This window comes from Thalassophryne amazonica, chromosome 3 (assembly GCF_902500255.1).
Source record: "Thalassophryne amazonica chromosome 3, fThaAma1.1, whole genome shotgun sequence".
Taxonomy (NCBI): Eukaryota; Metazoa; Chordata; class Actinopteri; order Batrachoidiformes; family Batrachoididae; genus Thalassophryne; species Thalassophryne amazonica.
Window position 1 is genome coordinate 39,764,140 of NC_047105.1, and position 24,625 is coordinate 39,788,764.

The 24,625-nt window shown below is 42.4% G+C and overlaps 1 pseudogene; it reads right to left on the reverse strand.

The window, feature by feature from the left end:
- Positions 1 to 162: 162 nt before the first annotated feature.
- On the reverse strand, positions 163 to 23,704 carry LOC117506567 (annotated as a pseudogene).
- Positions 23,705 to 24,625: the final 921 nt, after the last annotated feature.

Sequence of the window (24,625 nt, forward strand, 5' to 3'; positions counted from 1 at the left end):
ACTGCAGCCAGCATGACTTCGGTATACTAATGCGTGAGTGTTTTCTTTGGTATGGCCTGTCAGTCATCACATCACATCATACCAACGTAACACTGTCTGGGATACAAATATCTACATTTCATATCTGGAAGTCATTTATCACTGAAAATATAGTGAACAAAATTCCTCGTTATGTTTCCCTTTAATTAAAAAATGACAGATGGGGTTCAATTCACTCTTGCTCACAAAGACAGAAGTAAAAAAACAACTCTCTCTTTAGTGGGTGAAAACTTTGGTGATGCATAAACGGGCTAAGATACCTGAACACTTTGATTTAATATTGCTTTGACAAACTCTTTACAATAGTCACTTGACGGCACACATTTACACACACATGGAAACCTGACAAGAATTTGGCAAGCAAACATTTATGTGTATAGGGGAGCTGCAGAGAGGACTTGGCTTTGTCCTACAGGATGAAGACCGATGCTTTATGGCCGGTACGATTACACCATTTACATTTACCACCACCACCTCTGGAACTTTATACACAACAAACTGAGCATATTGCCTGGGACGCTTCATTTTAGACCTCACTGATTTTTAATCTTCTTTCTCTCCGTCTTCCCCTCAGCCAGAAATAAACTGAGATCACTTGTCAGTTTTTAAAGTCCCTTCGCGGATCCATGATCTGTGGGTTTTGGACAAAGATAAACATGTTTCCATCTGTTAGGGAGATCTGTACGTCCAACTGATGCATCTGAGACGAGTCCTTGTGTTCTTTTCCAAAGCCAAAGTCCCAGCTGACATATCTCTCAAACAGTCATCCCATAATCTGTCCTTTTTTATGACAAAGATTATGATGAAAAATCTGGTGTCCTAACTTAATCCACAAAGAGGTCCCTCGTGCTGATGATGGTGATTTAATCCTACTCGCGGGAAAGGTGTTAGATTAATCACTGGTGTCCTCCTCTTCCTAATGTCCATTGGTCTCAGCGGTTGAGGGCGGGGTAGAAGGGGTGGAGGAGCGAGACGCAACGGAAGCCTTCTCTCCTGCTGGACTGGAGACTGAAGGTACACTATCGCCAGCCTTGAACCCAGCAAGACCAACAGGAGACACCCCGGTGGCGGCGGTTGCTGTGGCCGTGGCGGCTACCCTTGTTGCACTGATTGCAGACACGGGTTTGGGTTGGGTCTGAAGCCCCGGGCTGCAGATGAGGTGATGCCTCTCCCAGTCTTTATGCTGACAGAAGGAGCCGCAGTAGCGAGCGGCGTTGCAGCCGCTACATGTCTCGCTGGCCTTACGGCCACAATTCCAACAGCACTGTGGAGAAAAGGAAAGTGAAATAAGTTGTTTAAATCTAAAAATATAGAAGATGTGACAGGTGATTGTGTTTAATTCACCACATGAACAAGAACCATCCAGGGCTATTATGACGTCACTATGGAGCTAGTTAGATAAATTCTAGTTTATACATTTATTATTATTTATTTATATTTATAAGTGCTAATTAGATAAATTAGACCTGCAGCAATCCACCAATGGACTGCATTTATATAGCGCTTTTCCATCTGCATCAGACGCTCACAGCACTTTACAATAATGCCTCACATTCACCCCGATGTGAGGGTGCTGCCACACAAGGCGTGGCACTACACACTGGCCAATCAGGCCTGTATGGTAGAATGACCACACGGATGCCACTCCTTGGTAAAAGGCACATGAAAATTCAGTAAGGTATATCTTATATATTATATTCCAATTTTAAGGCGGTACTATGCCAGTATACAAAGGTATATCTAAATATCTAAAAAGGAAGAGTAAAATAGCAGAGTAGAAAAGAGTAGAGTAGAGCCACTTAGGTGCTTGGTCTTGAGAACCAGGGATGGTAGGTTAAAAAGCTTTTTTATCCCATGGGAACTCTCCCTACACACCCAAGCAGCTCAAGAAAAAAGTATACATGATATAATAAGTAATAAGACATAAGAAGGATAAGACATCACAGGAGAAGATTGTAGTAAAGGTAATTAGTATGTATACTAGTAGTGAAATCAAATATAGTTAGTAGGCTAAGCTATAGAAGCAGAAGCTGTGAGTGTGTGAGTGTACTGGTATCTATCTAAAGTAACTGTTAGCATACTATAGGAAAATAAAAAGTATAATCATTATGTTATCAAATGGAAACCTAAGAACTTAGGTACTATATGTTGATATCTTCAGAGGAACCTAAACTGATGAATCATTAAAAATCAGCAGCCCACCTGGAGTTTGCCAAAAAGGCACCTGAAGGACTCTCAGACCATGAGAAACAAAATTCTCTGGTCTGATGAGACAAATATTGAACTCTTTGGTATGAATGCCATGTGGCATGTTTGGAGGCACCATCCCTACAGTGAAGCATGGTGGTGGCAGCATCATGCTGTGGGGATGTTTTCCAGCAGCAGGAACTGGGAGACTAGTCAGGACTGAGGGAAAGATGAATGAAGCAATGTACAGAGACATACTGGATGAAAACCTGCTCCAGAGTGTTCTTGACCTCAGACTGGGCGATGGTTCATCTTTCAGCAGGACAATGACCCTAAGCACACAGCCAAGATATCAAAGGAGAGGCTTCAGGACAACTCTGTGAATGTCCTTGAGTGGCCCAGCCAGAGCCCAGAACTGAATCTGATTGAACATCTCTGGAGAGATCTGAAAATGGTTTTACACCGACTCCCCATCTAACCTGATGGAGCTTGAGAGGTGCTGCAAAGAGGAATGGGCAAAACTACCCAAAGATATGTGCACTAAGCTTATAGCATCATATTAAAGAAGACCTGAGGCTGTAATTCCTGCTACAGGTGCATCAACAAAGTTTCGAGCAAAGGGTGTGAATACTTGTACATGTAATTTCTTAGTTTTTTATTTTTAATAAATTTGCAAAACATTCAAGAAACCTTTTTTCATGTCATCATCATGGGGTATTTGGGGGGAAAAATTGATTTACTCCATTTTGGAATAAGGCCGTAACACAACAAATTGCGGAAAAAGTGAAATGTTGTGAATACTTTCCAGATGCACAGTAGTTAGGCTATCACCGTGGCACTTGGCTAGGTCAGCCCATCAGGAAAAGCAAACACTTTTCGTGACGGGGTATGAAAAAACCGTGAGACCCGGGGTGGCTCCACTTAGTGGCAGAGAGCATGTGCCAAAACAACATCAAGGTTGTTTCTGAGCTAGCTACAAGTAAGAAGCCATGCTAGCTAGCTTAGCGAACCATTGCAGTAATGACCAAAAAATAAGTGAATTAATTGCACGAAGTCCTAATCTATCTGAAGCTATCTGTTTTTGGAACAGTTTGTGCTTTGCTACTTCGAGATGTCCGAAAATGGATTATGTGACATAGCTAGCTAGCGTGACGTGTCACACACTGTTTACACAGTATGTATGCTTGTTACCTTCAAGGTAATAAATATGAAGACAGTTTGTGATTTGGTACTGATGAAAATTTGTGTGTACCAACATCGAAATTTTGTGAAATATTCGTATAGATGACTTTTACAAATATTTCACTTCCTTTGTACAAAAGCACATGTAACACTGAAGTATGCTGAAGTTCTTTAAAACTGACTCTAAATCTAGCACCCGTAAATGGTATTGCGTATATGGTATTTACTGTACTGCCTCCACATTGACCATGTGTGTTCACCTCGCTGGAGTCCTCTTGCTCATTGATGACCAGGATGGCATCCTCCTGAGCCTTTCTCTTTGCCTCAGCAGAGTCTTTCCATCTTGGCCCTCTCAGCTGCAATCATCTCAAAGCTTTTTGCTCAGCCTCTGCCACTGCCTTCTGAACCTCATCCATCGCCTGACGCTTCACCTCATTGACTGCTTCCTCTGTATAGAGTGGAAATAAAAGTATTTTTGCTTGAAGACAGCTTGTTAAGGTCTGCACAACACACATATTGGACTCGCGTCTACCTAAAACACAATATTTCTTTCAGTTTTATGCATTCTGGCTGACAGTCAATGGGACTGAAGCCAATCGGCACCACCTAAAGTGGCAAAACTATACCTTCAATCCAGCATCAGTACATGACCGACACAAAAATGTATTATGACCTCTCCAGACGGGTAGCTATAGTCATGCAGGGGTCAATGAGGGATTACACAGGGGTTATATTTCAAAAACACTTCAGTCAAATTATGCCTCATTATTGGACTATTTACAGTCTAAGGTAACTGATTTGTCTGTGGTGGACAAGTGATACCACAACACTTCCAAATTAAGACACAACACTAACAAATACAGAAAACAAAAATACCCCCCCCCCCGCCAAAAAAACCCCATAAATTTTCCATCAGTTGCATTAAAAAATATCTTGCATATTAAGAAAATCCTTGCAAACAGAGGATACAAGCAAATCAAGCCTACAGCACATGCAACAATTTTATTTGATAATGTATCTGCTGCAAATCCAGAAAACACACGAAAACATACAACCCCAATTCCGGTGAAGTTGGGACGTTGTGTAAAATGTAAATAAAACCAGAATACGATGATTTGCAAATCCTCTTCAACCTATATTCAATTGAATACACCACAAAAACAAGATATTTAATGTTCAAACTGATAAACTTTTTTTTGTTTTTGTGCAAATATTTGCTCATTTTGAAATGGATGCCTGCAACACATTTCAAAAAACTGGGACAGGGGCAACAAAAAAGTGGGAAGGTTGATGAATGCTCAAAGAACACCTGTTTGGAACATTCCAGAGGTGAACAGGTTAATTGGAAACAGGTGAGTGTCATGATTGGGTATAAAAGAAGCATCCCCAAAAGGCTCAGCTGTTCACAAGCAAAGATGGGGCGAGGAAAAAGTGCTGTAGATATCCACAACATGAGGTGTGTGCTTCATGCAAAAGAAACAAAAGCACTGACAACATGAAAAAAGGTTTCTGCATGGAGGAATTTTACTGACGGGTCACTCAGCCCACTGCAAATACAAATATAATGTGACAAATATAGAGAGCTTATAAGAGTAAAACTTCAATAAAGTCAAGTTACTCTGCTCTGCTGACCAGGTACTACTGCATGTGCTATACCTCAGAGACAATGGACAGCCACAATCCATAGAACAATTTATGTGCGTTTTCTAAATTAGCAATTAAATTGTTACATGTACTGTAGATTTTATTTGATTGCTTATGATTGAGTGTTTTCTCCTTTTGTACTTTCTGCATATGCTAGTGTTGTCTTGTACTGTAGCTCTCTCTCAGCCCCCATCATCGTGGTCTAAAAGAGCAAAAACAGCAACAAAAGCCTACTTGGTTTTGTACAGGTATCAAAAAGAAATTGCTGCTTCAATTTTGGTAAAAGAGCGATGCACATTTCTGATTAAAAGGAGTAGTTTTGTCCAATTTAAATGCCATGTCCCCAAAGAACTGAGCAAAATCCACTAGATTATATTGCATATGCCACCACATTTACTATTCCAGTGTAATTTGCCCAAAACCTCAGAGAAAGTGCCATGTTTCTGATGAGGACAGACGTGGGCTGTCCCCGGATGTAGGATTATTGCATCATATTGCATCACTCTTTAGTGTCCACCCTCAAATGAGACTGTGGTGCCCAATTGTCAAAAACCTGGTATATGCATTATGCATAGTGACCCCAAGAAGATCATCATTTGTGGGGTCAAAAGGTCAAAGATCAAGGTCTCTGGAGCCTACTTTGCAAAATTCTCATGAGCCTAATGACCTCTTTTCTAATTGTGTGATTGTCACCACATTTGGTTTGTGTGTTAGGCGTCGTGACACCAAAAACAATATCGATTTTGCGGCCAAAGGTGAAAATCACTGAACTGTACTTTGTAAAAAATGAAGTCACTTGTCAGCGGTAAGGTTATCAATGTCTGTCCAGGGAACTGTGGGTTAATGTAGACTATGTGCTTGTTAAAAGTAAGGTCTCTTTGATCCACAGTCTATTCAACAAAACTTTTTATGACCTCTCTGTAACATAAATTTCAGCCGCACTGAAAGGTTCCCTTTTCATGGTGGTCTTACCAGCTTTCCTCCAGATCTCATCTGTAACGTAAGCCGAGCCTGGCCGTGGACCAAAGTCACGTTGAGAGTCTGCAGGAAATCAGAGTCAGAGGGGATTATCACCTGCCAAAGCCGACACAAACTTCAAGATCAAGGCTTGTCGAAATAATGGACGACTCTGTGAGTGGCGGTTCAATAAAAGGTAACAGGTGTTTGCCAAGAATGGTCGTACAGATGGGTTCACCAGGCCGCAACAATACCTTAGTCATCGCTGTGGCATTTTGTCATCTATGCAAAACACGTCTGTGCACCGCGACAGCGCCAGCGATCGTACTGAGCCAATATCTGACAGAATAGCCGATATCTGACAGTATCTGACGTTTGTCAGACAAACGCTACCTGCTTCTTTCTCGCCGACGCCGCCAGCTGCTTGTGTGTTCATTCTCTTCTTCCCATTTCACATCTTTAATATCCTCTCTTCCACCGTCACTTCTCTATTTGCATCCTCTCCCAAGCCTGCATTCGCCCTTCCAACTGCCATTCCCACCCCCCCATTTATAGCCTTCGTCAGCTCGGGCCCGGCCAGGCAGGCTTCCCGGCTGGGGGCCCAGATGGTGCTCTGGCGAGTCAGCCAGCTCTGGGTCTCTGAGCCTGCAGGACGGCAGGACGGCCCTTCTGTGGCCGATATGGCCGAGGCCGGTCCTGGCACCTGCTTGTGACTACAGACCAGCAGGGGGATGGTGAGGCTGGCACTCAGAGAGAACTCTGCCAGCACAGAACAGACCGAGGGACTAACTGCCGAGGGACTCGCAAACACAGACATGATGGTTGCAATTCTCCCAATGACCACCAGATGGTGTATTGAGTATGGACTAGAAGAAAGGCTGTCCTGGTTGGTGTTCAGGCTTTTTAGTGTCATCAAAATGAATTGAAAGTCATTCAAATGGCCGTCTATTGAATTGCATCTGAACAGATTGGAATTAATGTTGATTTTCCCAACCTCAGACGTTCCTGACAAACATCCGAGTTGGAAGACTAAACTTATGATGCTCATCTATCTTGATAATTCAAATTAAATTCAACAGTCACCTCTGAGTTGCATTTTTTTTTTTTCTATAATGGCCTCAAAGTGATACAGACAGTTTTGATTGTGTGCTGCCACATTTTAACGTATTTCTAATAAATGACTTTGGGCTTTTCAAAGCAGTTAAAACAATATTTGTGTTTTGAGATGCGAAATGAAAATTGTTTATCACAGTACAGTCAGGTTTCAAAAATATTCTGACCAACCACAAATAGTCCATGGACCTGCAGGTAAATTTGGACTTGATCTGTACAAACATAAGGTAGTAATCCAGCCTCAGTATATCATGGCAAACACAAAAATATAGACAGCCATCCCAGGGTGGTCGCTATATCCAAGTACGACGGGTCAAAGAAGAATTACACAGGGGCCAAAATTTAAACATTATCCAATCATATTAGAAAGTACACCACATTATTTATCTAATCATAAAGTTTCCAAAACAGTATAGTTGGATTATTTATGACTGAATGTTATGGAGTTATGGGGTAAAAATTGCAATAATGGTGACACAAGGTCAGTTTCAGTTTGTACAGGTGTCAAAAGTTAAAGTTGCTCCAATTTGGTAAAAATTGCAAATTATTAGTTGAGTTAATGGGATTAATCAATAGAATTGTTTTGACTATGTTGAATGTTTACTGTCCAAAGGCCACTATGACATATGTTACCGCATAATGTGATAACTAAACAGATGGTGCAACCTGCACGCTTTAAAACCATTCTAGCCCACCTAACAATTTACATTATATTCTACCAAACTGGAGCAACCTTCACTTTTGAACCCTGTACAACTTGAAATATAATGTCCACCAATCACAGACACTGCCGTTTCAATTTAAGATTGTGGTAGTGTAGTTCCTTTCGGTGAGGTCCTTACACAATGTCGCAGCTCTTAGTATGTCTATTTTGGGTGGTTACAACTTTTTAACCCATGATCTAAATCCTATCCTATCATCTATGATAATAATGGGATTTTTATTTATTTTTTTTTTACTCTTGGAACTGCACTGTTGAGCTCTATACAGGAACAATGTAAATAACAATATATATTTTTTATTAATATTTGACTATTTAACAGTTTCTTTTTATGTTTGGGCAAGTGTTTTGCTCTCATAAAAACCTCAAAAACAAAACATTGGCATCTCTAAACCCACCTGTTTCTGCAGGGCTGTGTGTTTTGGAGAAGGGGGCGGGACCCGAGCCTCCTTTACGTGGATCCTCCTGCTCGCTAGAACGCCGCCTCCAATAGTTGAGCTCCTCGCGGTCTGACTCCTGACATCTTCTCAAGACGCTCACGGATCTTCGTGTCTTTTCCACCATGTCCACAATGCAATTCAACACCTGATAAAGATCATTAAATGAAATGTAAGAAACATTTTCCTATTGTAGAACTGTGGGGGTCATGAATCGTCCAGTGAAACAGTAACTCAAAACATATATATATTAGCTGTGATAAACAAACAGAAATAAGCATTTAAAAAAATACAGGATGCAGCACAACATACACATCAGAACTTTCTTCTCTAAATTTTGTTGTTCAGTGGAGTAGTATGTTTTTCTTCTTTGTGCATTTGTGTACTGTGCTTGTGTAATTTACCGCGAATGCAGTTGACATAATTAGCAAAAAGTGAGGTCACATCATGCTAATTCTCAGGGGTTTGCACGCTTGAAATAAACACAGGACACATGAGGCTGCAGTTGTAAATTTAATAACAAGTTAGCTGACAAACCAGTTTAATGAAATTTGATGAAGAAGGATGAGCCGGAGAAAATACAGTTAAATCTGACAGATTATGGTAAGCCACAGCCTTTTATTTATTTATTTATTTTTAATAAACAAAATATTAATGAATGGATTGCTGTGAAAATATTGGAGCTGTTCTCGAAGAGTCCAGATGAAAATTCTACATAACGGTTTAGAGATGGGAAATAGCCTGCAATTAGCAAGGCGATCATACGCGCAATGAAGTCAGCGGGTTCACAAATTTCAATCATGAATGCCACACTAACTACAGCATACAGCTGAGGACCAATGAAACTTGTTTTTGGCTATGATGGCATCTTTTTGACATAATATGCAGTTTTATTATATGACTACAATGCTACGCGTGCTCAGATTGGCTGATTTCCAGTCTGATATTTTCCCATATCAGACCATTATCATGACAATCGGTCTGGATCGTGGATCAGATTCATTAGAAACCAGAAAGCTAAAAACACAATAAGAAAAAAAAACAAGTCAGACATGAACATACTCCATAAATATCTAAACAGCATTGGAAAAAAAACACACACATAAATTGAAAGCTTACCAGCTAACGACCAGACCATCTGTTAGCACGTTTTTCATGGAGGTGAAGCAAACAGGTCTCTGACTATTAGCCCAAAACCGTCAGCAGCTTTCATATTTGGGCGATACCGCATGTTTGCATGTTATATATATATATATATATATATATATATATATATATATATATATATATATATATATATATATATATATATATATATATATATATATATATATATATATATATATATATAATATCCATATAATAAATGAATTATTAACTTGCTTACTCGAGCTGTATGGGCCTATCAAACCTCTGCCACTGCTGCTTGTTTAATTTTTTTAGATGCCTAGTAAGGTTTCTTGAAGCAGTTTCACAAGGATGGATAAAAAAACAAAACAAAACAAAAAGTTCTGGACTACAATAACAGATGGCAGTACTGTCCAAGGTGGATCTGGAGTAATTGTTTTGGCAGTAAAGCATAAAACACCGCCATCAAACTTCCCTTGAGTAGTGGCAAAATTTTGATGCCTTTGTTTGATGTCTACGTGTCCTGTAGATGTTCTGAGGGTGTGAAAAGATAAAACACTTTTGCTCAGAACCACAGTAAAAACCAGAATGACGCATTACTGTTGCTAAGCCCTAATACGCCCATCTGACAATGGCTACATTCCAGGCCTGACCCAGCGTTTCAACAAGTTTTTGAAAGTAGCTTTCAGAAATAGATGAACAGACATGGGCTAAAACATAACTTCACTGATGGATGTCTGCATTTGGCATTCTGTCTGTTTCATACATCTCCAGCTGTTGGGGGTGTTTATCTACAGACTTACATGATCCAGATGCCTCCATTAGTCTCGCCCACTCTCTGTCGGTCAGTCTGTGGTCCACGGCTCTTCTCGGTAGCCTCCATTAGTACCTGATTAAAAGACACAAGAGATGCCATGTGATTAACTTTATTTTAATGTACTGAAAGCACCAGGACTGTACTATAGGACCGGGACAAACCTCCGTGACATCACCCATAGGTTTCCTGAAGACCTGGTTTGAAGCTCAATGTCACCACTTGGTAGTGCATCACTCCGCCAACCCATGAGTGTGTAAAGAGGTGGAGCGTGGGCAAGATCAGAGTGACCTGGGTGGCACAATGAAGCCCAAACATGGCCACTGATCTCATAATTACCAAGCGAGCTAACATTAAGTGGCTATGTATCTTTGTTTAGGTATTGATTAATGGATATTTTTGCAGACCGGGCTGTTGTTTTTATAATGGGGTCTTGGGTGCAGGTATTAAAAACTTTGACCATCAGACTGGCTCAATAACTGTGGCACAATCACTTTAGCCAAAGTCAAAAAGCTATCAACACCTGTTAATTAGTGCTCATATTGCTAACATACAAATCATACTAAGATTTCACTTAGTAGAAATATTGCAGCATCGACTTCATATGCTACGGTCACATCAGCTACAAATGACGGCAACATGCAGTTGGCTTTGTTGCGCGATTGGCGTTCCCTGGGCATGATAGATAGATCTCTTTCAGTGCAGCTTCTTGTTCTGACTTTAACACGAAGTTAACACCCAAGTCTTTCATCGCCAACTGTAAATGGTAATGAAAAACATTCCAATCATATCTTTCTGAACTCTTCCGCATCAAATTCTATTGTGTCAGTGTTTACAATGCTCATAAACGTTTAAGTTTCTTAAAAATTTATTATGGCCACTCTTAAAACTTCAGTTCTCTTTATAATTTTATTACTGGTAACGTTTTAGAATTAATTTTAGATGAGATATACTCATTATCTCACAGGAATATATCACCAATTATCTGGGAACTACCATTTTGCATAGGAAATTCATCAAGCACCTCAGCCGCAATGTGCGTACTAACACAGAATCAATTGTGGATTGATTCACTTTTGGCGCCGGAGCTTGGAGCTTGATCGGAAGCCACAAGTGGCTGGCAAGATGAACGCGTGTTGTCGTACACTTCTTATTTAACCACATAAAATGGATTTCTATTTTGAAAACAATTTCACAGCGTATCGATGAAGCAGTCATAATTCGGGAACACGTTCACAAACAAATGGCTGTGCATCCCCACTTTTCTCACACGGCCCCCCGCACAGACCTATGCTCCAAAATTAAGGTAATTCTTTATTATTCCCAAAATTAAGAATGAAAGGAGTGAGATAAAGGAGACCAAAATGGGACAAAGATGGACATGAGCAGGAAAGGCAGACAGAAAGAGAAGTTCGCGAGGCAAACGAGACTTGCCAGAGCCTGTGCGCATCTGGAAGTCAGCTGTCAACCACACATGCACCCACCCCAGAAAGCTCCCTTCGCGCCTCCCCTCCTGCAGCTCAGAGCATTCCAGCAGAGAGACGCTCAGGCTGAGTGGAGTGGCTCCACCCTAAACACAACCAGCCGCGCCGAGGACCATTTCAACCTTGCGCACGCAGCGTTTGTTTTTGTCACTCAATGTCATGGCCTCCACCTAAGCTGCTTTTTTTTTTTTTGCTAGGCGTTGTCAGGAGGCGCTATGCCCCGTGTTGCCTCGTCATTGCGGAGGCTTTGTGTCGTCAACCTCTGTGTGTTGTGGTCACCCTACCTCGTGCTTGCGACTTTATGCGAACGCCACACGTACAGTGGCACAAACAGGACTTGCAGTTGACATCTGTTATTTTATACACGTCAAAGCGAAATAGCACACGTGTAAGTGCAGTGCTGATGACTTAAGGGTCAACAAGTGTTGCACCGTGTTGTTTCAAGCCTTCACTAAGACGAGATGACGTGCAAACTATCACTCATAAAAGTCACGAATGCCAAAAAATGATTTGTGCAGTTTTAAAAATACTTTGATATTTATACCAGTTCCCTTTGAGAGAATGTCTTCTTCTCATCATCGAGACTCTTGTTTAATATACTTTACTACTGCCAGTTGCTGGTTCAGAGAATACTGCAGCAGAACGTGTGAAGAATAAACATGTGCACCATGCATGATCAACCCATCTATATGTCCTATAAAATATATAACTTACTTGAACTGTAACATACCGCAAACATTTAATCCAGCAGCCTCTTTGGTTTACTGTACAAGCCCAGATTACAAGAGTGGGTCAAGCTGAAGGGGTATTGAATGTATAACTGTGGTATCTGAACTGAGATTTTTCATGGGATGAGGTTGTTTATTTGGAAAAAATGGACTTGTCCCTCTCTATTGTCACCAGGATTGCAGCTACAGCGGTAATACAGTGTCCCACATGCCAGACAAGATACCTGCAAGAGTCATTCTCAATGGGATTCAGTGCAATTGGTTTGCTGCTTATGGACCATACAGTGCAGCAGATACAGTAACTGAAACAATCATTCCAATGGTGATACAAGCACCAAATTTGGTATAAATACTCCTTAGGCATTCCTCTTTTAAAAAACTTACTGGCCACTTGAATTTTCAATAGACAGCCAGATAGGGGTCAACTGAAAATTACATAAGGGTCAAAATTAAAAAATGTTCCAATCATATTGAAAACTACACCATATTATTTGTCCGATCACAAAGATTCCAAAAAAGGTATAGTTTGGACAATCTGTGACTGAATGTTATGGGGTAAAAACAGCAAGAAGTTGACAAAGATCAATTTCAGTTTGTACAGGGGTCAAAAGTTAAAGTTACTCCAATTTTGGTAAAAAGTGATGCATATTATTGGCTGAGCTAATAGGATTAGTAAATGGAATAGTTTCGACAGTGATGAATGCTTGGTCTTCAAAGTAAAGGTCAAACAAGGTCAACGTCCATTGGATTCTATGACGTGGCATATGTTTCCCTGTAACGTGATAGTAAGCATGATATATGGTCTGAACTATTCCTTTTTAAAACCCTTTTAACTCAACTAATAATTTGCATCACTTTTTACCAAAATTGGAGCAACTTTAACTTTTGACCTCTGTACAAACTGTGACATTAATGTCTCTGCATCCTTGGCCTTTGAAGTTGAGAAATGCCTGGGAAGAGTTCATGGAGTCATGAGATCCCTGGACAGAGGTGTCTGGTGATGCTGATATATATGCAGAAGAATCAAGGTCCAAATTATTTCCATCCTGGTGTTTCCACCTGGATGCTAACCAAGGTAAGAAGACTGGATGTCTTGGGTGCTAAGTCTCTTGAGCACCACTGGAATGACTTTTTGTTAAATGCGGGGGTTACGGGCAGCATTAACCACAACATGATGGCCATTTGATGTGTTTGCCTGAGGATGACCCATCATGGAGGTGCCATAGTGCTGATGAGCCCAGCACATGGTCACGCCCATGTGTCACCTGTTTGCCACAGGTAGATGGCTGGTGTTGGGTGGTGGAGATGGACTGGAGGACTGCCTGTGTGGTTGCCATTCAGGTGGTTTGACATAATAATGCCTACAGCTGTGCACAACAATAGCTCATGGGCCCAGACCTCACCTGATCTCACTTTGATTTAAAAAAGAAAATGTGTGAAAGCACCTGGCAAAATATGGAACTTTTCAATTCCAACATGTTGACACGTGCACCAGTCTTGCACTTCTGTTGTCACTATATGTCAGTACATTGTATCCCAACTTTCAGTTAGGACTATTTCCAAGAAGTAATGGAGCTCAGTACTATGGATCTCATAGCGAGCTCCTCATGACCTCTTCAGTAATCTGCATATTTGTTATAACAGTAATAATACTGTGTTTCTGTAGATAATAAAGTCTTGACATACAAATAGTACAAGACAGAAAACAACAACCTCATCAACCAAATTAGAAACATGCGTAAAAAGTCTGCTGAAGAGAATTATAATGTTTTGTCTTCTCTTGGACCTTTCCTTCACTCCTGGTTCTCATCAGTGTTCATCAGTTCAAAGCCATGAGTGTGTGTGGACTGATGTGTTTAAGTGCATGGTGTGTCTTAAGTGGCGGCAGGCAGGCGGGATTCTGTCAGACGAGGGATTCAGGCCTCATAAACACAGCTCCTCTCCCATGAACATATCAAGGTGTGTGTGTGTGTTTGTTCTTGAGCTACTGCTGTTTCCACCGTGTGCTGACAAGCTCCAAATGAAGGGTAGATATACACCAGAGTAGATCCAACCCTCCTGCCTCGACAGTATGGCTCTGTTTATATACACGTGTAGGTTTTGGAGATATATGAGGCACTCTTTCATATAGAGCCGCGGCTACACAAACAGTAAGGCCACCCGTTATCACTCATACAATATCATGTATATGCGTTTAAGTAGATTCATTGCCTTTGCCAAAGGCGGTACGCTACATTTTTAGCTCCTACCACCACGGTACAGGACCTATAGAAATTGGTTCTGTCCATGTGTGCATCCATGGCTTTCACCGCATGATCGCGCTACATCAAACTGATGCAGTTCCAAATCATTTGGGATAAAGTTCATCTTTTCCTGGGTCAAATCCAAGTCAACACGCAAAAATAATTCTTCGCTACGCAATTACTCAACATCAAATTATCTCAGACCAAAGATATTTGGCAGCATGGTGGCTTAGTGGTTAGCACTGCTGCCTCACAGCAAGAAGGTTATGGGTTCGATTCCCACCTGTGGCCTTTCTGTGTGGACTTTGCCCCGTGTTTGCAGGGGTTTCCTCCAGGTGCCCCGGCCTTTGCCCACATTTAAAAGGACATACAGGTTAGGTGATTTGAAAACTAGAATTGTCCAGGTCTCCGTTGGCAAACAAGTTCATCTCACAAGCCATTGACCTGAGTTTAGAGGTTGTCAACTTTGATCTACTTTATCTGGGCTAAAATTCACAGAGGATTTGTATACTGGCGACTGCCCTGCCCTGGTACTACACTATACTACCAGTTTGGTGGGAGATAATAGTCCTTCAGGACAGACAGGAGTATTGAAAAACAGCAAACAGTTATTCTGCACTTCTTGTAAGAGAAAGAACACAAAAATCTGGTAGCAATCTGGGTGTAAATCCCCTTCCACATCAAAATATCACTGTTATGGTAACACCTTAAATAAAACATTTACTTTGAGAACATGTGAATCTTATGAGGTTTTCAACAAATCCACAAACAGATCCTGATCAGAAAGACGGCTCCGCTCCGGAAACAAGCAACATCAGGTTAAGATGATTTTAATTTTGTCATTCAATCATCTTACCCTGGAGATACTTTTGAGAAAAGGGACCTAACTGGCTTAAGGGCCACATCACACATAGTGCAAATTTGGATGAATTGCGCATAAAGTGCGCATGAAGTAGGAATCATATGCAATACGTGTATAATCGTAGCTCCCTCCAAGGCCTCGTACACCTGTTGCTACAACTATTTGCACACACCAGCAGGTGAAAGACAGAGTGTGCACTATGAGAGCCCATTGAACCCTCTCCTGGCAGGTGTCGGCCAAATTCCAGCTGACACACATGAACATCTAACACTGCTCGCTTGGCACTTACAAAATGTGTGGCCATTCGCATTATTAGCACAACAACAGTCAGCACACGAGCTCTGTCGGGCTGGATGTGAAATTTGTCATAGTGCAGTGTTGTGTTGCAAACACAGTGACACGCTGGTGTGTGCACTGAACTGATAGGGGGTGTGTCCATCAACAGGAGCGGCTGTGGTTCTGGACGTTACGGATGGGGAAAACGTACTGTGTTTGGACGGATGTGAACTAACAACTGTCCAATGTGACGAGCGCGTCTGCTTGCTGTCATCACATGGACATACATAAAACATATATCGCTGCAATGGCTGCAGCAAGCGCGCACGCCGCGCATGTTTTCGGGCTACCCCAGGTGATCCGGACCGTCAGATCATAACACGCAGTGGGTGATCTGAATGTCACGTCACCCATGTGAGCTCTGTTCCACATGACGCGGTGTCAGTCCTGCGGCACAGTGTCCACAACACATGCGTGTCAAGCAGGACATGCGCGTGGGCCCGGTTGGACATGCCGCCAGCAGATGTGGACATGATAAGAGAGCCCTGCTTCCATTCATGTCATTTCATGACTGTACGTCTGTGGCCATGGGTCATCTACAGAGGAACAGATGGCTCATACTTGTATTGCCCACTTCATAAGAGGGATTCAATAAAATGCGGTGTTTTTATATGGTGTGCGTTTTTTATTTATTTTTTAATACCTCCATGTCCTTTTTGATATCAGGCATTTTCCCGCACCTTTTACAGGACAACGATGGCAGCTCAGTGGTAAAGTTTCTGACTGGCAAGCAGAGAGCTTTTGGAAAGTGCAGGTTTGAATCCCATGGGTGGCATGTATTTTTTATTTTTATTATTTTCACACTCACTGTGTTCCCGTGTGCGCGAAACCATCGCTGCATGTATTTTTTTGTTTTTTTTTTTTTCTTCATAGCAGCTGCGCAAGCTCTCACTGTGTTCCCGCACGCACGAACCATCGCAGTGGCATCGTGGACGCCTGCCTGTCGGCCCGAAGTTTTTTCGAGCCGACGGGCAGGCGTGAGTTGCCCATGAGTCGCCCTGAGTTGTACTTATTAGTACTATGTGTGAAGGGGCCCTAAAGTATGCTTAGTAGGTGCTGATCTACTTTGTAATGAAGTTTATTACCACAGTCAACTGACAGAGGATGACACTGATTATGTGTCTGTCTAAAGTTCATCACGGTAGACAGAATTTTGAGACAATTTTGTGCTGACAGAAATGGCACTTGTTTAATTTTTCTACACCACATTTCAGACTTTTTGTCCTAATTCTTGGTCACCAGATGGAAGCATTAGTTGTAAAAATTAGCTGGCCTGACAACTTTTTTTATTTCCTATAGGTGTTTGCGTAAGACTGCTCTGTCCGAGTACCTCTGTCCGGTTGGTTAATTGTGTTCACACCAGAATCTGATTCCTGTAAAGGACCAGATTAAGGTGTTTGACTGTAGTGTTAACTAGATTAACATCCAGAACAATAAAAGTAAGTCCCTTCGGCTGCACCCTTGTTTTGTACTCGGGGTCGCCACAGCAGATCCAAGGTGGGTCTGCATGTTGATTTGGCACAAGTTTTACGCCGGCTAGCCTTCCTGACGCAACGCCACATTACATGGATAAATGTGGCAGGGGCGGGGTTTGAACCAGGAATCTTCTGCACATCCAGAACAATACTGTATGTAAAAACTAAGCAGAGAGAAAAAAAAAGACTATTTCACAACCAAACCTTTCAGTTCACTCTTAGTTTTTGGTTAAAGGCGAATCTGGACAATTTGTTTTGTCACGTACCAGGAACTCGGGGCCTGTCTTTGAGCTCCCGCAGATCCAGCATGCGTTGACTGTGGTCGCGGTGTAGAATGTGTGGCGCTGCGATGTCATCCAGGGCATAGTGCTGCAAGGGCGGAGGCGTGGGATGGAGCTGCGTACTGAGGGGCAGCGGGTGTGCAGGACTATGTCGGGGAGCAGGACTGATGGTGCAGATCCGCTTGGTGGCAGGCTCCATGGCTACAGGTGGACGCTCGTGGAAACCGTTCTCTTTACCTCTGCAGGGGCGAGGGCAGCGTTTTTGTTTTTAGAAAATGACCAGTTAACCTCAGGCTGAAGTCGTGTTTGCGCCTCGCTCTAACCCTGCCGGGGCTGTGCCTCTTGGTTGCGGCGTCGCTCGGCTCCATCAGCAGCTCCGAGGAGTCTGGCGAGGAAGCCAAGGGTGGTGCTGAGCAGGAGGTGCTCGTGCTGGGGACAGATACTTGGCCGGGTCTGCTTGGCTGCCCTTGCACAGTGGAGCAGCTCCCTCTGCAGTAGGGTAGTTTGCCTGCCAAGAAAAGCCAAAAGTTGTTGAGGTAGGTTGCAAATATGTCTGTGCAGCATAGAAAGAAACAAACAGAAACAGGCCAAGCAGACCGTGTCATTGAAGAAGAAGAGAGCACGCCGATGCTGTTGTAGACAGATCGCTACCACATGGCGAGCAGAGGGAAAGCTGAAAACGTAAAGACACAGTGCAGATGTGCCTCCTGGGGGAAGCTGCCTGGCTTTGAATAAGAAGGGGCAAAGGGAACGATGACTCCTTGAGACCCGGCGGCCGGGTTCCATCTGGTTTCTTGGTGTTTATGCGGCTGCCTCCATGGCGGTTGTGGATTCCCTCGCTCAAATTAATTGGCCGGTTTTCTAAGCCGCTGCCAAAATACAGCACCGAGTCTATTTATCATGGCGTGACACCCGAGTACTAGATGTTCGTCAGAGCGTGCACATACGCGATCATACGCAGGCTCATGGACTTTGAAGCCTTTCAAAACAAAGTGATGAACGGAATGCACGTCTCCTTCATTTCTTTCCCATTTTCCTTTTCATATTTATCTCTGACTGTCCCCGTCCTACCTTTCCAACTCTCTTTTGTTCCCTGCATTTCCCTAATGAGGACCAGACCTCAGTGTGTTTGCAATTACGCCACTTCCTCACTCCCTCTTCCCCGACCTCACAAACTCCACTAAAATAAGCACGTTCTTCTCCGGCTCTACTTCTAATGGCATCATCGGCCATCTTCTAGGAGTTTCTACATGCCTCCTCTGACCTTTCCTGCTCTGCCTTGTCTACCTACAACCTGTCAGACTGACCAGTCCTGGCATGTCCACTTTGTGATCACACTCTTACCTCCCTGTGTGCTCCTTCACCCACCTCCTATGCTCCTTTGCCTCCCTTCTTTCCTTGGGGCCCCAGCTTGCAGACACGTGCTCTGGGTCAGTTGAGCGGAGGGCTTTTCTGATTTTCGTCAGGGTGGATGCTGGATTGGTGGCGCCTTGGCAGATGATGCTCTTTTAAACCAGGACATGGGCTCCATGTGGCGCGCGGGAGCCCGTAAAAAAGGGAAGAGAACACTTTATAGGCATGTTTCACACTTCTGAGTTCCCTCTTTTTCCTCTCTCCCCTCCTCACCCCACTTCTCTCTTTTCCACTTCTTCACCCTGAGACTCGGCCCATCTGTCAACTCCCCCCTCTCTACCACCCTTTCTTAAGAGAAACTACTCTCCCAGAGTTGGAGTTAGTTGTGTGGAGCCACCTCCTCATCATAAATTAGTGGAAGGCAGAGAACAGACGTCTTTCTGTCTCAACAGTCTCAGACGGATGGACGCACTCCAAAGGTGAGTAAGAGGTAAGTGTGGGAAAAAGAGCAGATTTCTGCTGCTTGAAGTTGCAGCCGTAGAAATGACCTAAGATTTATGATCTGCTTTCCTGAGAAGAGGTATAAAAAAATGTCTCCAGCCCAACGCAAGTGTCACTGCTAGTTGTTAGTTTCCAACCAATGCATTGTCACCCACAATGCCCACATTGTTTAATAGAAAATAGCCTTGTCCTCATCTGTGTACCCATGGATTTCTTGAATTGCACCACTGACCACCAAAAACATGGTCTAAAGTTGGAGCACAGAGTTTTTCTGCTATATATAAGCCAAAATATTGAAATCCTTGTTACATAGGTAGGATCATGACATATGTACCCTCTACTTTATTCAATATGCTTCTCTACGCCGAGGTCAGGTCAGGACGAGGAGCATGTGCCACATCCACCACACTCTGGAACAGCCCTGGGTCCCAGATAGCACCCTGAACAAAGAGTCAAACTGATTGTAAAAATCACCATGAGCTACAAAAAAGCACTGTCAATAATCATGCTTGAATTCAGTCTCGCAGAGCTAGTACTCATTTTCAATTTATTTCATTTATATAGTGCCAAATCACAACAAAGTTGCCTCATGGTGCTTCACACAAGTAAGGTCTAACCTTACCAACCCCCAGAGTAAGCACACAGGAGACAGTGGTAAGGAAACACTCCCTCTGATGATGTGAGGAAGAAACCTCAAGCAGACCAGACTCAAAGGGGTGATCCTCTGCTTGGGCCATGCTACAGACACAATAGACATTACAGGAAATTATACAGGAAATCTTGGGAGATTTTGGGAGTCTCATGCAAGGTACCTTTAAAAGGTACCTTCGAAGATTCAAGCTTCTCTACTATGGAAACCACCTGGTCAACTGAGAGCCTACACAGAAACAAGGTACCTTTAACTTGCTTTGGGTCAATTATATTGGGAATCATGATTCTGAGAGTGAGATGTATGATTCAAGACACTTTTGAGGACAAACAGAGAGACAGACATACAAATTTCTTTTGCAACTGCAGTCTGTTTTATTTCTGGCCATTTTTCAGACTTCATACTGAAGCAACATATGACCACCTGAAATGACACCATTTCCAAAAATAAATATGATTGAGGACCCTTCCAGCACGGTGGAGATACCCTATCCAGTTATCAGTGCTGGACAGAAAGGAGACGTTAACCCACATGAGATCTTCAGAAGACACATTTTCTATTTAAGTAATTCAAGTAGTTATAATTTGTCTGTCTATGCTGGAGCTATTTTCACTTATAAAATGGACAATTAGACAAACATTAAAAGTCATTTTACAATACACCTGAGGGCCAGAGATGACAAGTGCTCCTTAATGTTCAGCGTTTGTTAGAATGTTAACTGGGGAGTGATGCTGCAGCAAGAAAAAAAGGTGATCCAATGAGATAATGTGGAACAGAAACAAGAATTGGAGTGCATTTACCTTGAGAAAGGGGATAACAAAGGGCCGTAAGGGGAAGTTGGTTGCCTCCTGAAGCCGTGAGTGAAATTCCTCAATTGTAACTGTCGAATTCTAGAAAATAAAGAGACAATCAAGAAATGCCGATGCACAAAACCCAAAGGTCATGTTTTCAATAACAATAATGTTGGAAAATCTGATGAAAACCCAACATCAACTTAAGTCATGGAAATATGGGCTGCCTCAAGATATTCATTTACTAAATTCTGTTTAAAAAAACTAAACATTTAAAGTGACAACATGGGACATACCACAAGGGCCAGAACTAGGCTTCGAACACTGTCTCCAATCTCGGGAGAGATGTCATTGCCAAACTGCTGTAACGTGGTCAGAAAACGTTTCAGCTTGCTCAGCTGTCGTGCACCACAGGTTGCCGGCAGTTGCTGGTTAGCCAGTGAAGAAGAAGAGGAAGAAGATGGCCCATTGCTGTAACGCTGCGGTGGAGATGGCACAGCATTCAAAGTCGGTGGGGAATGATGATGACCATTGGTCACTGAGGGAAATAAAGACAAAACAACGCAATGAGAATCTGAGAATTAAGATCATTCCAGCACAGACTGAACATTTGTACCAGTGTATGTGACTAACTATACTTTGTTCCAAATAGTTGTCCAGCTCAGTTTAATGAAAGAGATTGTGTGCCAGAGGGTATAAATGATTTAACAACAGAAAAAAGCAAAGTGTTTCTGCTCATAGTTGAGTGGCTCACTGTTGAAGCTAGAGCCATCTGCTGGTGAACACTATGCAGCAAATGTACACCGATAGAGACTAAGAACTAAAAATAAATGGATTTTAGGACTCTAATTTTGAACAGAGAAATGCAAATAAAAAAACCTTTATTTTATTTATTTCTTTATTAAATACTGATTTCTTTTTAGACCACTTCATAGCAGTTTTCCATTTGGTCCTGATCCACTCAGACCAGATCCGCTCAGTCGGCAACAGTGGAACACACCTGATATGGCTCGTTATGTGGAGTTAGAGGAGGAAGAAATAGAAAATGCACAGTACGCCTGGTCCAGGGGACCAGGATTGGCCAGTACTTGCAGTGCAGCCTGTATCTCACGGAGTGGCGAATGCTGATGAATGGAGCAAATTTTGGGTTTCGTCAGGGTTCATAAAGGCTGCAAAACAGTTTGCAAACAGTTTTCAGGGTAACAAACAGTATTTCTTTCGTAAATAAATTTTGACATGCTCAAAATTTCTTAGCGAATACATTTTGCAGATGTTTACAAAACAGTTTTAAGAGTTTGTAAATGGTTGTAACGTGTCGCTAATGTTCTTTTTTGGCTTACACCAGTCTCTGACCCAAACAGTCTACTTTTTCTTCTTCCTTTCTTCCTCACATTTCCTTCTCTTCTACAACAGGATAGCTGTAGCATCAGCCAGGCAAAGCAATTCTTGCTCAAGAGCAGCTGAAATTTGCAACATTCCTCAGCATTTGCCGCTCCGTGAGATGTGTTTGATTTTCGCCAACAAATTTGGCAAATCCAAAAAATCACAGCATTCATCGGCATTCGCCACTCCAAGAGATAGTAGCCTGAGGGACTCAGAAAAGCCATGACTCATATTGACTCAGCGGGTCTACCTACAGAGATGCAAACAGGCGCTACATGTTGCTCTTTTAGTTGCAAAAACATTGAATCAGCCATTTTGTGATATGCATCCACTCAAAATGTAGACCAACGTAGGCATGACTGTCATGCAACTTCTCCTTGGAACCACTTATAACAGTTCTAAACAATCGACATGGCAGTGAGTCTGGCACTGATCCCGAAGAGGAATAACTCATTTAAAAATGCCATTATTCAGGAGTATTGCCATACACATCCAAGAACAGATCAGCCAATGCCGAAGTCAAGATGAACGATACAGTCTACCATGTTCAGGTACACTCCACTAACGTTGTGTCAACCTGTGTAGTTAACTTGGTGTGCCCAAAGCTGGGTTTCCATTGCAGATTTGTTGGAAAAATTAAGCAACATTTTCAGAATCTAATCAAAAAACTCGCAAAATAACAACGCTTCCATGGATTGATGGAATGCAACCGCTGAATGCAATCGCGGTAACTGTAATTCCAATGGTCATGGCGACAGAAGGGTAAATCTTCCACAAAAAAGTCCACACGTTCCCTCACTATGTATTGTAGAATGTCACATAACTCTTTCTTTATCATGTGACCTGTGATAGTGGAAAAAGTCTTTTCAATGCAGTTCTGTGAAATAAGGATTTTTAAAGACGCCTGAAAACCATTATTTCGAAATATACTTAGTGGAAACATGTATAGTGTTATAACTCTCAAATATCATACAAAAGTTTATACGCTTGCACAAGGTGGGTTTTTAGGTCCAAACTTTGGTGACCTTTGGACCTAAAAGACAGTACCACTAAGTTCACCACAAAGGAAATTATATCAGAGACCAGAACTCAAGAAAACAACAGACAAAGGTGTGATTGGGGGAACTTAATAAATGAACACCGAACAGAATCACCATGAAAGCAATGCAGCTGTACAGTATACTGGTGTCTTCACTGGGTAAGAACTTTGGGCATTGAAGAATTTAAAAGATTCTTACATGTTGTGGATGAAAATGAGGCCGGGCGAGGGCCACTGGGATTGATAGAAGGCAGGGGTGGCATCGTGGAGCTGGCACTGCTGCTAGGGGCTGATCTGGAATGAGTCTTTGCATCCACAGGAGAACCGGGCATGGCAGGACTCTTCTTCTCTCTACTGTCTGCAAAGACAGGAAAGATCAATTAAAAAATACCATGCAGCTTTAAAAAAATAAGTAAACGAGGTCATGGCTTTGCACCAAAAAATCCAAACTAGATGTGACTATACATATGGCTAAAAAATGTGTATGCACTGATAAGAAGCAAACATGCCCCCCCTCCCCCAATCATGCCCTTCTACTTGTTTTGTCAACTTAAACTTTCTTCACAAAACTATCTAGACAATAAGCTCAAAACGAGTCACAAAGAAATGCCCACCACAAGCCACTCCACCACACCCCATAATGCCTGGGCACCAACCACCCTGCCCCCAAACAACCAGATGTCTAAAGTGTAGCCCTTCACTCCAGGCCATTCAGATCCATAACAGAAGAAAAGCTGAAGAAAGGTATTGTGTAAAAGAAGAATGCCCCCTCAATGAGCTCCCCAGAAAAGTAGGGAGGGGCAAAGAAAGAAAGAAACAAAGAGAGAAAGGGACGGGCTATTTCACGCTTTACTAACAAGATCGGCTAAGCTTTTGAATGTTAAACGCAACTTTTCAATATGCTATCGGTGCTGAATGAGACCACCAGATAAGGGCTGCGGACATTGTGAAGGGTGGCGGTGGAGAGTCATGGGATCAGAAGCGGTCTTTGTCTTCTGGAGATCCATGAAGGCTGGGTCCTGTCTCCATTTAGAGTGGATCAGACTTTTGTAAATGCTTCAAGAATGGACGATTAATAGACAAGCATGGTTTCGCAGGTCATGGGTCACCAGAGAGTAGCTTTTTAAAATGTGGCTTCATGGTTTTAGGGTTTTGGCTTCAATGGAACCCTTTATATCTTTTTCACAGCTATGAACTCTGCATGGCCTTGCGCTTCACAGCTCTCAGTTTATAAAGGCTTAAGTTGAAAATTTTAAGTCTCGAGGAGGGAACTCAGAA